The 12,980-nt window shown below is 35.2% G+C and overlaps 1 pseudogene; it reads left to right on the top strand.

Moving 5' to 3' along the window:
• The first annotated feature begins 3,525 nt into the window (after positions 1–3,525).
• LOC149220377 (cullin-1 pseudogene) lies at positions 3,526–5,817 on the top strand (annotated as a pseudogene).
• Positions 5,818–12,980: the final 7,163 nt, after the last annotated feature.

The raw sequence follows: 12,980 nt of genomic DNA on the forward strand, positions 1-12,980 counted from the left end.
GCATATTCAAATTCAATGACATGAATGTATTTTCAACAAATATAAGTGTGCTACCTTATTATTTTTAGGGTTTCTTTCCAAAATTGTTAACAATTGAAAAAAAAATCATTAAGATTTAAAATGACTTTTCTGTTAGCTTTAAAAAAGTAGATTTTTTATTTTATTTTATTTTACCATAAAGAACAAATATTTAAGGTAATTAAAATCTCTATTTAGGAACTCTGAATGTTGAAACCACCATAAAAGAACATTTAAAATCATTTTGTTTATTTTTTTAAAATAATTTTTCATATTGTCTCTAGAGAGACAATAGTTGGAATTATGGACATATAGTCTCTATAGAGACTATATGTTTTTAATCTGAGCTATTGTCCCAAAAGATATAACAATGTAATTATCTCAAGAGACAAAAAAATGAAATTTTCTCTAAAGAGACGACAATTCTTGCGTGCCTTTATAGAGACAAGAATAATATGTATTGTATATTGTCTTTATAGGGACAAATTTTCAAGAAAATAATTTGAGACAACTGCTTAAAGACAAAATTTAAGACAATATATAGATTTCATTTTGTGGCAAGTTAGACAATTGACTAGAAAATTGTCTTAAAATGTGGTACATGTAATGTGATGGCCTCACAAGGAGAGATATTTGGAGTAATAGATAACGTTATTTCATCTCAAGAGTAAACTTTTAGGAGATTCTATCATATTAATCTGAATATAAGAGTATATGTGCATGTTTTTCTTGGTTTTGAATTCCATGCCTGGGTGAGAGTCGGTTGGGGAGAGACTAGCTAGGGAGAACAAAAAGGAAGAATGTCTCTTGAACGTGTGTCAGTGCATCCAGTCCCTTTGGTAAAACATATTGTAGTTCCATTTTTTTGTTTATGAGTTGAGTGTGTCATTCCTCCGAATCTTTGTATCTCTGCAAAGCTATTTTGAAATGCAAGATTTAATTTGAAACTAAAGTAGGAACTCCCACCTCATCGCAGTGTAATGCAAAACTTCATCCAATTAGTCCTTGCCCATTCGTCGAACGGGGAATATAGCTAGGGTAAAGAGTGGGATCAGCCTCGGAATGTTTTGAAATCCCAATCATCTTCAAGGACTGAAGGAATTCTAGGTGAATCCAATTGAAACATGCCTAGTCGAGTTGACTAATCGAGAGTCAACTAGTCAACCTCGTTATTTTATGATTGAAAATAAATGGTCCGTGAGCCCAAACCAAAGCCCCGTGGGACCCAGTTGAATTTTTTGGTCTTGTATAAGTTGGAATTGTTTTAAACATGCATAGTTTAACCAAACCCCCAACCACTCTTTGTTTGAGCAGAAAATTTGTGCAGTGGAACATTAAGGTTATATTTTTTTGTTTGACATAAAGAAATAAAACAGAAGGTTCCCTGTATTTTGTTATTTTCATTTATTTTTGAAATGAGTCGCGACACACTTTTGTTGAGCCACATAACAATCAACGAAGAATGACCTTCCTCATGTCTTTAGGATTTAGTACAATTTGTGCTCAAAGGTATGATATTAAGGCTACTTAGATTAGAAGAATGACATCCAACCTGCATATCAAATCCATGAATATAAAGGTCTATCTTTTTCTAACATTTTTTCAGTGGTGGAGGGTGGGGAAGGGTGAAATTGTATATCTATATGTTAAATGAAATGGATTTATAGCAATAGATTATATACCTTGAGATATGTCACAATACTTCTAGTTCTAAGATCTAGATCCCTTATTCTTAGCCACAAGTTGAGGTTGTTGAAGGAACATGGCCTATCATTATATCATGGTAAGGAAACAATTCAAGCTCTCACCTAGGCTCTAATTATGTCAATGTTGATGCCCAACATTCAACAATATGCAGCAGCAAACTCTAGCTTATTTTAGCATGAATATTTCCACAGTCGATAACTTGATGAGGTTGAATATTTCTGGTAAACTCTAGCTTAATTTTTTTCTCCAAATCACTAGCATAAGGATGTTTCTATATTATGATTCCCTATAGCTTGGTTCCTTCTTATTGAATGTTTGTGGATCTAGAAGATAGGCTTTATCACATGGGAACTAGGCAATTACAAGTCATGTATAAGTTTCATGCTATTATGAACTTTTGACAAGCCATTATGAACTTTTTTCTCTAGTTCCATGCTTAATTATGAGCTTTTGGCAAGCCATTGTGATTTTTTTGCTCAATTATGTGATTTTATCCCCATAACATCTCATAGAAACCTTAGAAAGTGTACATTGGGAAATACAAACATAACTCATATTTATAATGCATCAAATTAACCATTATGTTGAAAGGAAACACCATATCCCTGTGTATACCCATTATGTTAGTAGGAGGCATCACTCCTTTTTGAATGCCCCTTATTGCATAACAATAATTAATCATTGTTTTAATAGAAGTCTTATATCCCTTACAAATACTCCCATTTCAATAACTGTAAGGATCTTCGCGGTGGTGGAGTAAGCACATTGTTTTATGTTGATAGTCTCATTATTATATGAATAATCAACCATTATATTAGTAACAAAATGCAACAAAATACGTCACTCCAATGTCCATTATAATTTCATCCATTTTAATAACTATAGGCATCATGGTATATTATAAATAGAACAAGCACATAATCCCTTGTGAATCACAAGTGGTGGGAGGCCCATTTGTAAATGCCCATTAATAATGTGCCCCAATAGAGTGCCCCAATCACTTGTGAATACCCCATTTACATAAGGATAAAGATCATGATATCTTGAAAGAGAAAACCGAGGGATTTACACAAAAGTCATGATATATTAAGTCCCATAATAATATAAAATTTCATTTTAAAAAGAATTTGATAATTCCAAAAGAAACATCATCAATAATCATTAATAAAGAAAATAACACTACAAATAACATTATCATAGTTTAGTTACTTGTAAGTATGTATTATTATTATTATTATTCCAATTGTGTAGTTATGTATTATTATTCTTATTCAAATTTTGAATTTATTTTTATTGACCAATATTATGAAAAGGTGAAACATGGGAAATAAAATTAAATATCATAAACATTTACGTGTAGATTCATGGAATTTTGAAATTCTTTTAGGATTAACTCAATAAACGGAAACCAGGAGGACAGGTGAAGGTTTTTGGGAAAAAACCCAAACAAAAGAAATAGACATAAATATCATTAAGGCAAAAACTGAAACCAAAGAAATAGACATAAATGTGATGAAGATGGGTTCATACCGAAGCCGCCGACTGAACCGTGATGACCACATTCACAAGCGGTGCCCACATAGTTTACCCTTACAATCATATAAGTAAATAGAAAGTTGCTATCACCAACAAACGGATTCTTGACCTTCTTATCGGGGTGCAGTGAGCATACCGAAGCCGCCGACTGAACCGTGCCGAGTGTGGTTCCAATCACTCGTTTATCACAAACGGATTCTTGAGCTTGACCTTCTCGGGTCGCCAAAGCTTCTGATCACCGAGTATTCGCTCCTCAAAATGACCATGACGACGAGCAGTGGAAGTGGAAGTATCATAAACCTGCAGGAAGGATGGGCTATTGTCAATAGGGCCAAGAAAGACAAATATATGGTTGATCTGGAAGAATGTTGGGCTTTTATTTACAAAGCTTTCCTACAGCTGAGTAGCCGGTTGGAAGAAGATGTCAACTTTGAGGTGCCTGTGGACGAGAAAGTGGCTATTTACAGTACCGTCTACAATATGTGCAGTCACCATAACCAAATTTATGAGAGACAACTCTATATTTATAACAGATACGAGGATTGCATTAAAGAGTACGTCACCTTTATGGTTTTACCGAATTTGAGGGAACAGAATGATAATCAGGTGTTGTTGAGAGAACTTGTGAAACGCTGGAAAATTTTCAAGGCGATGCTCCGTTATATGCAGGTTGTTTTCTTCGAATATTTAGATCGCTACTTCACTGATAAGTATCGTCTTCCCTCAGTCAGAGAAGTTGGAATCATGTACTTCCGAGACCTGGTTTTGGGGAAAATGGGAAATAATGTGAAGAAAGCAGTGATTGTTGTTATTGACGAAGAGCAAGAAGGAGAGCCAGTTAGAAATGAGACTCTTTTGAAGGATGTTGTGGCCATTTTTGTGGAGGTTCACATGGATTTCTATACAAATGTTTTTGAAGTGGCCATGTTGGAACATACTGGAGATATCTATTCTCGGAAGGCTGCTTCATGGTTTTTAGAAAATTCCTATACGGACTATATGTCAAGGGTAGATGAATATGTGATACGCCAGAAGGAAAAAGTTGCCAGATATTTGCCAGAGTTGCTAGATATTTGCGAGCAAAAGCTATTTCACAAACTGAAAAATGCACTGTTTTCCCATTACATTACACATTTTGTTGAGGATGAAAATTCAGGATGCCTTGCGTTGCTCAGGGAACATAGATATAACGATATTTTGATGATGGGGGGTTTATTTGATAGAGTACCCAATGGCTGGGAATCAATTGCGAATATTTTTAAGCAGCATGTTATTAGTGAAGTAACACCACCTGTTAAACAATTTGAAGATGCTGTAATGCAGAATAATGCAGGGAGAATGGATAAAAGCTTATTGTTGCAGGATGTGTCTGCATTTGTGAGGACGGTCATAGAATTACGTGACCAATATATGAAATATGCAGAACAGAACACTGCTTTTTCCAGGGCTTTAAAAGAAGTATTTGAGGTGATCTGTAATAAAGGAATTGCAGGAAGTACCAGTGCTGAATGGCTGGCTACACTTTGTGATACTGTTAGCAGTAATGAAAAGCTGAGAGGGGACGATATAATTGAAAATGTGGTGGAATTTGTAGAGTATATCTGGGATAAAGATCTGTTTGTTGAATCCTACAAGGAAAAACTAACTCGTAGAATTCTGCTCGGCAAAAGTGCAAATATTGATCATGAGCAGAGCATATTGTCAAAGCTGAAACAGAAATGTGGTGGTCAATTAACGTCACAGATTGCTGGCATGCTAACGGATTGGACAGGATCGCAGGAGAGACAAAGTAATTTCGAAACATATCTTAAAAATAATAGAAATATACATCTTGGAATAGAGTTTACAGCTGCAGTGCTGACAACTAAATTTTGGCCAACATACAAGTGCCCTCACATTAATTTACCTCCAGAGATGGTTAGATGTGTTGAAGCATTTACAGACTATTATTCCGCAGAAGCCCAACATCAAAAACTTAAATGGATATATTCCTTGGGATCCTGTACTATAATTGGTAAGTTTGATAGAAGATCAATAAAACTGATAGCAACAATTTGCCAAACAGCAATATTATTGTTGTTCAATGCTTCTGAAAAGTTGAGTTATTCCAACATCAAAAACCAGTTGAATTTGGCAGAGGAAGAAATTGATGGACTTATATATTCACTGGCCTGTGACAAGTATAAAATTCTTCTCAAGATTCCAGATACAACCACGGTAACTGCATCAGATGACTTCAAAATCAATTTTAATTTTACAGATAAAAAAGGGAAGATAAAACTTCCAATGCCACTGCTGAGCGAGAAGAAAAAATCATCATCGGAGGAGGATATTCATAAGGACAGACGTTTTCTTATTGATGCATCGATAGTACGCATTATGAAGGCAAAAAGGGCTTTACAATACAAAATACTTGTGAGTGAATGTGCTCAGGAACTTCAACGGCTATTCAAGGTAGATTTCACGCAAATTAAAAGGCGGATTGAAGATTTGATTGAGAGGGAGTTCTTGGAACGAGACACAAAAGAAGTTACTTTGTTGAGATATATACCATGAAGCCTATGAAGGTAGCAGGGGAAAGGATGGTAGATTAAAATGTGAGATTGATACAAGAGAGTTATAAAATAACAAATAATTCATGTTTTTAGGTTGATAATGTATTTTCAGTTTTATCTTACATATTTATATTTCAAGCTAGTCATAGTTATAGCACATTATATTAAATTTAATAGATTTATAGAAATTGGTGATATGCCTTGAAATACGTAACAATACTCCTAGCTCTAAGAGCTAGATCTCTTATCCTTAGCCACAAAAACATGTTGTGTAATAAGCATGACATAACATTGTATCATGAGAAAGAAACAATTCTAGTTGTCACTTAAGCTTTAATTACACTAATTTTGATGTCCAACATTCAACAATATGTAGCAAACTCTAAGCCAATATTTTTTTCTCCAATCTACTAGCAAAAGGATGTTTCTTTGTGATTCCCTATCCCTTGGCTCCTTATTGAAGGTTTGAGGATCTAGAAGATAAGATTAATACAATGTGAACTAAGAAAATACAATTCATGTACGGGTAGTCTATTTTAGAAGCAAGTTAGGTGAAAAAAACAATTGTAGTGGCTACTAGAATAGGTTTTCATTCGACCATTTACATCACCATGTGGGTCACCTATCATTTTTGTGCCAAAGAAGGAAAAGACGTGGAGGATGTGTATAGATTACAAGGCATTGAATAAAATCATGCTCAAGAATAGATACCTCCTGCCTAGGATAGATGATCTATTGAAGCAGTTGCAATAAGCCAAATACTTTGCCTAGATGGACTTAAAGTTTCGATATCACCAGGTTAGAGTCAAAGAAGATAACTGGAATACTTTCTTTAAAACCAGGAAAGGTTTGTATGCGTAGTTAGTCATGGAATTTGGATTATGCAATGCACTATCTAGGTTTATGTGATTGATTAATGATGCACTGTTCCCTTTATATGCTCACTTGTTATTGTCTATTTGGATGATATACTATCATATAGTGCTACCTGGGAGGAGCACATCTCACGTTTGACATAAATGTATTTGAAACATTAAAGAAGCACCAAATACTAGCAAATATCATGAAGTGCGAGTTTGCATGATAGTCTTTGGTGTATCTCGGGTATGTGATAGGTGGAGAAGAGCTAAGATAGATCCTGCCAAGATGGAGGCCATCATGAAATGTAAGATGCCTTCTAATGTATCTGAGGTCATGAGTTTTATTGGGGAATAACAATACCTAAGTAAATTCGTAGCCTCATTTTCAATGGTAGAAAAACCACTCCACACCATAAAAACAAGTGGTAAGTGCTTCCAGTGGAGAAGGGTCATCAGAGGCACTTCGAGGAGCTAAGGAAAAAAATCAAGCATAAGTTAGAGCATTACCAAACTTTCATTTTCGCTTTGAAGTGAATAAAATGGGAGTGGGTATGTTATGGGAGCAATATTTATGCAGGGAGGAAGCCCTGTATGCTAACATGATGAAGTGTTTCATAAGGTAATTCTTAAATATGCTACCTACGAGAAGGAGCTCTATGCCCTGGTGCAAGGAATAAAGAAGTGGAAGCACTATCTTATGGGAAAAGAGATATTAAGCCACACATATCACTAGCCATTACAGTACTTGGAGGCCTAGGGCAAGCTACAACAGACTAGGAATTACAAGTGGATTGCATTTTTATAGTAGTTTCATTTGGTAATCAAGTATAAGAAGGAAAACACAAAATTTGGCTGACATGATTTCAAAACAGCCCACATCATAGACCAAAACTTTGAGGACTATTATGGGCATGGAGTCATTCACCCATAATGTATATAAAGAACCATATTCAAAAAATGAGGAACTCAAGGATGTGTTTTAGTAGTTATAGAGTTAGAGTCATGTGCATGATGGTGACAACACTATTGACTACCATCTTCGTCTGGATAAGCTCTGTGTTCCTAAATGTGATATATTGTAGCCAGTTAGAGAGGATCACACCTCCAAGGTTGTTGGGTGCTTTGGTATAGGGAAGGCCGTGGTCAACTTGCATAGGTATCTGTATTGGCCCAAGATGCAAGAGAAAGTAGCTACGTTGATACGATGATGCATGCTTTGTTCTACTAGCAAGCCTAGCAATCAGAAATAATGTTTATATAATCTGTTACCTATAACTACTCATTCTTGGGAAATCATTTCCATGGACATTGTGGGAGGTTCACCAAAAACCTTGAAGGGACATGACTACCTATTCGTGGTAGTTGAAATACCATCAATGGGAAAGAAGCAACAGGTTCTTTGGATAGGTTTGGGTGCACTTTGGGATACCAATGAGCATCGTTTCAAATAGGGATACAAGATTTCTTTGTGCATTTTTTTTACAATATGGGAGAAGATGGACATGAATTTGAAGATATATAAAACATTCCATCCATAGAGATATGGGAAGACAAAAGTAGTCAACGGGAATTTGGTGCAGCTTCTAAGGGTATACAACAGGGAGAATTCGAATACCTAGGATGAAATGTGGTATATATACAATATCCTTACAATAAATCAATCCATACTTTTGTAGGAAACTCCCTACTTGAAATATGTTTTGGATACTTGTCGTCTTCACCTCTCAATATTGCATATGGGCAACAGGGAGTGAGGCAAGATATTACATGATATGCATTAAGGGATCAAAAAATTATAGATAAGATTAGGAATATCCATCTACATGTACAAGATACACTGCAAAAGTCATAAGATAAATATAAGGCTGGGAATGATCAACATATAATAGAGAAATCATTGAATATGGGAGAACGAGTACAGATATAGTTGAACAAGATGAGGTTACAGGGGCCTCATAAGAAAATAAAGTCTCTAAAGTATGATCCTTTGGAGATACCAAAAATGTGGGAGATAATGCATATCGACTCAGTTTACCACCATATATGTGCATTTACCCAATTGTGAATGTAGAGAGTTTGAAACTCTATGAGCCTTCTGTTATCACAAAATCCAAACCCTCATAGGATTTTGACTATAAGTACCTTGTGTAACTCTTTCCAACCAACTTTTGGCTGAGGCTTAGCCTCCTCAACCTGAGAGGGCTCTCTCACTAGGTTAAAGATTTTGATAAAGATTAGATGGCTAACTCTATGAAACAAGTGAAAAAATATGAATGGTTGAAAACGATCAGTAAACATCCATTGGGCTTATGGAGTCAAGAAATGCTTCAGCATGACAATAATATTAACTTTGCATGGAATTCAGGGCATATGGAGTTCAACATATCAATAACACATCAGAAATATGTAGGAAGACATAGTCTACAAATACATGAAGGTAGTTAGAGCATAGCCAATGAGTTATAAGTAATCATGCATTCATACTATTGCAAGCAATGAAATGAAGACAACCATAGGAAAATTTAAACATTGAACTCTTTCTGAATCTTGAGGAGCAAAGCCAAATCATTGTATTACATTAAAACACAGTCCAACACAAAAGCACAGTTTGAGTGTTCTTTGAAAAATTTCCAACCTTTAGTGCATTACATCTCTTGTCATATATAGAGTTTCATTACAAGCTTGGATTCCTTCCTCCAGCATGAGGGGAATTCAAATTTTTCTAGACCTGACACCTACTGATCTTTAAACAAACTATTAATTACAACTAGCTATTAACTAGCAGTCCTAGAGACCTAATACAACTAGGAGTGTAGCTCATTAGGATTAAAACAACCTTATCTAGGAATTAAACATTCTTTTTGACACCTATAACTCCATGAATTCGATTTGAGGATGCCCATAACCCTCCAGTTGACCCTTAATAACTTCTTCTTCGCCTGTCCTGAAAACTAGGAAACTGTTCCCTGCTCTGTTCTGGCTGAAAAATAGGTGTTGGGACAGAGCTCGTATCTCCTCATCAAAAATGTGTTTTGAAAAACTGAAGGAAGATTTTGTAGACAACTCAGTGCTAAACAAAAACCTCTCTTTTTTTTGCAAAACCTTCCCTACTACCTAGAAACTGTCTTTGAATATCAGGTGTAAATTGGAAAATTTTGATTTGTGAAAAACTGCTCCTACAACAGTTTCGTAGTGCAAGTTGGGTCATCCATTTCTCCCATATCATAATGAATTTGAAGAAACTGAAAGATTTTTTCGTATTTTATTATGTTAGGAATAAAAACCTCTTTCAATTTTCCAAAATATGCTTTCAGTTGCTCAATCAACCTCTTGGAAGTTGAATACCTAAAACAAATTTTCTGCTAAAAAAGGCTGCTTCGGTGATTTCGTAGCGCAAAACTGGTTTTTTACACTGTCTGCACTACGAAAATGTAGATTCGTAGCTAATATCAATTTTTTTTAAAATGGGTAAACATATGACTTTCAAAACATGACATGGGACCCATAAAGTGTAAAACAAGGTTGTTGAACTTTATTTGATGATGGAAATGAGACTCTAACCCTATGACTTAGAATCTAAAAACCATAAAAGTGACTTAACCACCATCTAACATTATGACTTAGGAACAAATGTAAATTGTCCAATTTTTAGAGAAATTTAGGGTGATAACAGTGGCTCCACTTGGGATATGTTCCCTTGTGGTACACTTAGAACCTATAGTTCTAGCACTAATATCCATCCTTTAGAATAGACTTTTGAAATGCTACCCAATCTACTTTCCAAGCTTTAATGATTTCTGCAAGAGGGACTCAACCTGCACCTACTAAAAAAAATTGCTTAGTCAACCTACCCTGAGCTTATTTGCACATTACTACCTACCCTATTAGTTGCAGTTTCCACTTTAGGTCAGGCAACATGATATTTCCAATAAAGCCAATCAATTGTGTTTTCTGTTATTTAAGGCTCTTGACTGCATTCGACTTCAAAATAACCATGATAGTGAGACGACCAAATCAACTTATAATTTACTTGATCTTCATAATGCAAATGAAAATGAAATACTGGTGTGCAAAGATTTTCTATGTATTCATTTATAAGGTCAAAGAGGACATGGTTATCTTGATGATCATTATAACATTCTACATCTTCAGACAACTGATTCTCAGCCACACACGATTTCTTTGATATGTTATCCAACTGCTTTTCTGAATGATTCCCACAAACAATGTAATTTTCCTCATTATTAAGATCATTCATTGACGTAAGCTGTTGCAAAGTATGACATAAAAAATAAACCTTTTCCTCTGCCTGAGGGTTATAAAAGCTATCTTCCAGTACTTCTTCTTGGTGTTTGCAATTATTTTCATCTTCATTATGATTCGAAGACTGACAAGTCTGCTACATCTCTACATCAATCTCGGAGGATGTAATATGATTTTCATAGGTATACTCTTGTTGATTTCTATGTTGCATGTCATGGGATGTTATCCTTTCTTCTAGTTGTTGAAATGCATTGTTATGAAGAGCCTCTAAAATTTCTTCGTCCGTAAATTCATCATCATCATAACAATCCTCCAAATACTGAATAAGAATGAAAGAATGTTTACAACAATCTTTGACCAGCAATAAGGAAGGATGATATTCTTTATACATCTCATAGAATTCATCATGAAAATTAGCAAGAAAATATATTGAACCATTTCCAAACTTTTATACCAAGACCATGCTTTTCCTTCTAAAGTGGTCATAAAGATCTTCATGAGACAATCTTCAGGGAACTGAACCTTAAGGCTACATACATGCATATGGAACCTAACCGAATGAAGAGTAGCATTGTCTTTCTTTTCATCTTTGAATATTGGAAGATCATCTAACCAATCAACCTTTGGCATAGGATTTGGAAAACCAGGGATATGAGACCGATTCATAGGGGCATACCCGGCATTCATTCTTGCAATGGAACTCATCTTGAAACTTCATCAAGCTATTGATCTTCTAGCAGTGGAGTCACCTTCCAATTTGTTATTTGATGTGTGGAGTCGCCAATGTAGGCCTCGAAAAATTTCTAAGCTCTTGCTACCTTTAGAAGTTCAACTTTCTTGATTTTGGGAATGAATAATCTTCGATTCCCAGTAGACGCACCAAAATGTTATCACGAAATCCAAACCCTGATAGGATGCTGACCAGAAAGACCTTGTGTAACTCTTTCAAACCAACTTTTGGCTGAGGCTTAGCCTCCTCAACCTGAGAGGGCTTTGTCACTAGGTTAAAGATTTTGATAAATATTAGATGGCTAACTCTATGAAACAAGAGATAAAATATGAATGGTTGAACATGATCAGTAAACATCGATTGGGCTTATGGAGTCAAGAAATGCTTCAATATGACAATAATATTAACTTTTCATGGAAGTCAGGGCTTATGGAGTTCAAAATATCAGTAACACATCATAAATATGTAGGAAGACACAATCTACAAATGCATGATTACTTAGAACTCATTATTGTATTACTTTAAATAGAGTCTTACACAAAAGCACAATATGAGAGTTCTTTACAAAAAATTCCAACCTTTAGTGCATTACATCTTCTCCCATATATAGAGTTCATTACATGACTTAGATTCCTTCCTCCATCATGAGGGGAATTTGAGTTCTTCTTAATTTGAAACCTATTGACACTTATAACCAACTATTTAATATACCTCACTATTAACTAGCAGTTCTAGAGACCTAATACAACTAGGAGTGTAACTCATTATGATTAAAACAACCTTATCTAGGAATTAAACATTGCTTTTGACACTTATAACTCCATGAATTCGAATTTGATGATGCCCATAACCCTCCAACTGGCCTTTAATAACTTCTTCTTCATCTATCGTGAAAACTAGGAGACTGTTCCCTGCTCTGTTCTGGCTGAAAAATAGGTGTTGGGACAAAGCTCGTATCTCCTCATCAAAAATGTATTTTGAAAACCTGAAGGAGGCTTTTTGTGTTCCATGCTAGATTAGGAAGAGGAATGACTCCTAGTTTCTGTCAGGAATTTGGCATCGGATGCTTAGGAAAAGTTGATGGAAGATACAATTTTATAGAATAGGTCCATAACTATAAGGCAAGGGTAGCATAACCTTTTGAAGATTAGGACGAAACGACAACTTCCACGCAAGGCTAAATGGTACACAAGATAGAAGGTGGAGGAAATATTTCCTCACCTCATTTAGTAGAAGCTTTTGGGAACCAAAATTCCACCAAAATGGGGAGGTGTGGTATTTATTTCATCATTATATTGTTTTTCGTACATC

This window comes from Pinus tabuliformis, chromosome Q, assembly GCF_031772625.1.
Source record: "Pinus tabuliformis cultivar Carrire ecotype Pingquan chromosome Q, CPIR1, whole genome shotgun sequence".
Lineage (NCBI taxonomy): Eukaryota > Viridiplantae > Streptophyta > Pinopsida > Pinales > Pinaceae > Pinus > Pinus tabuliformis.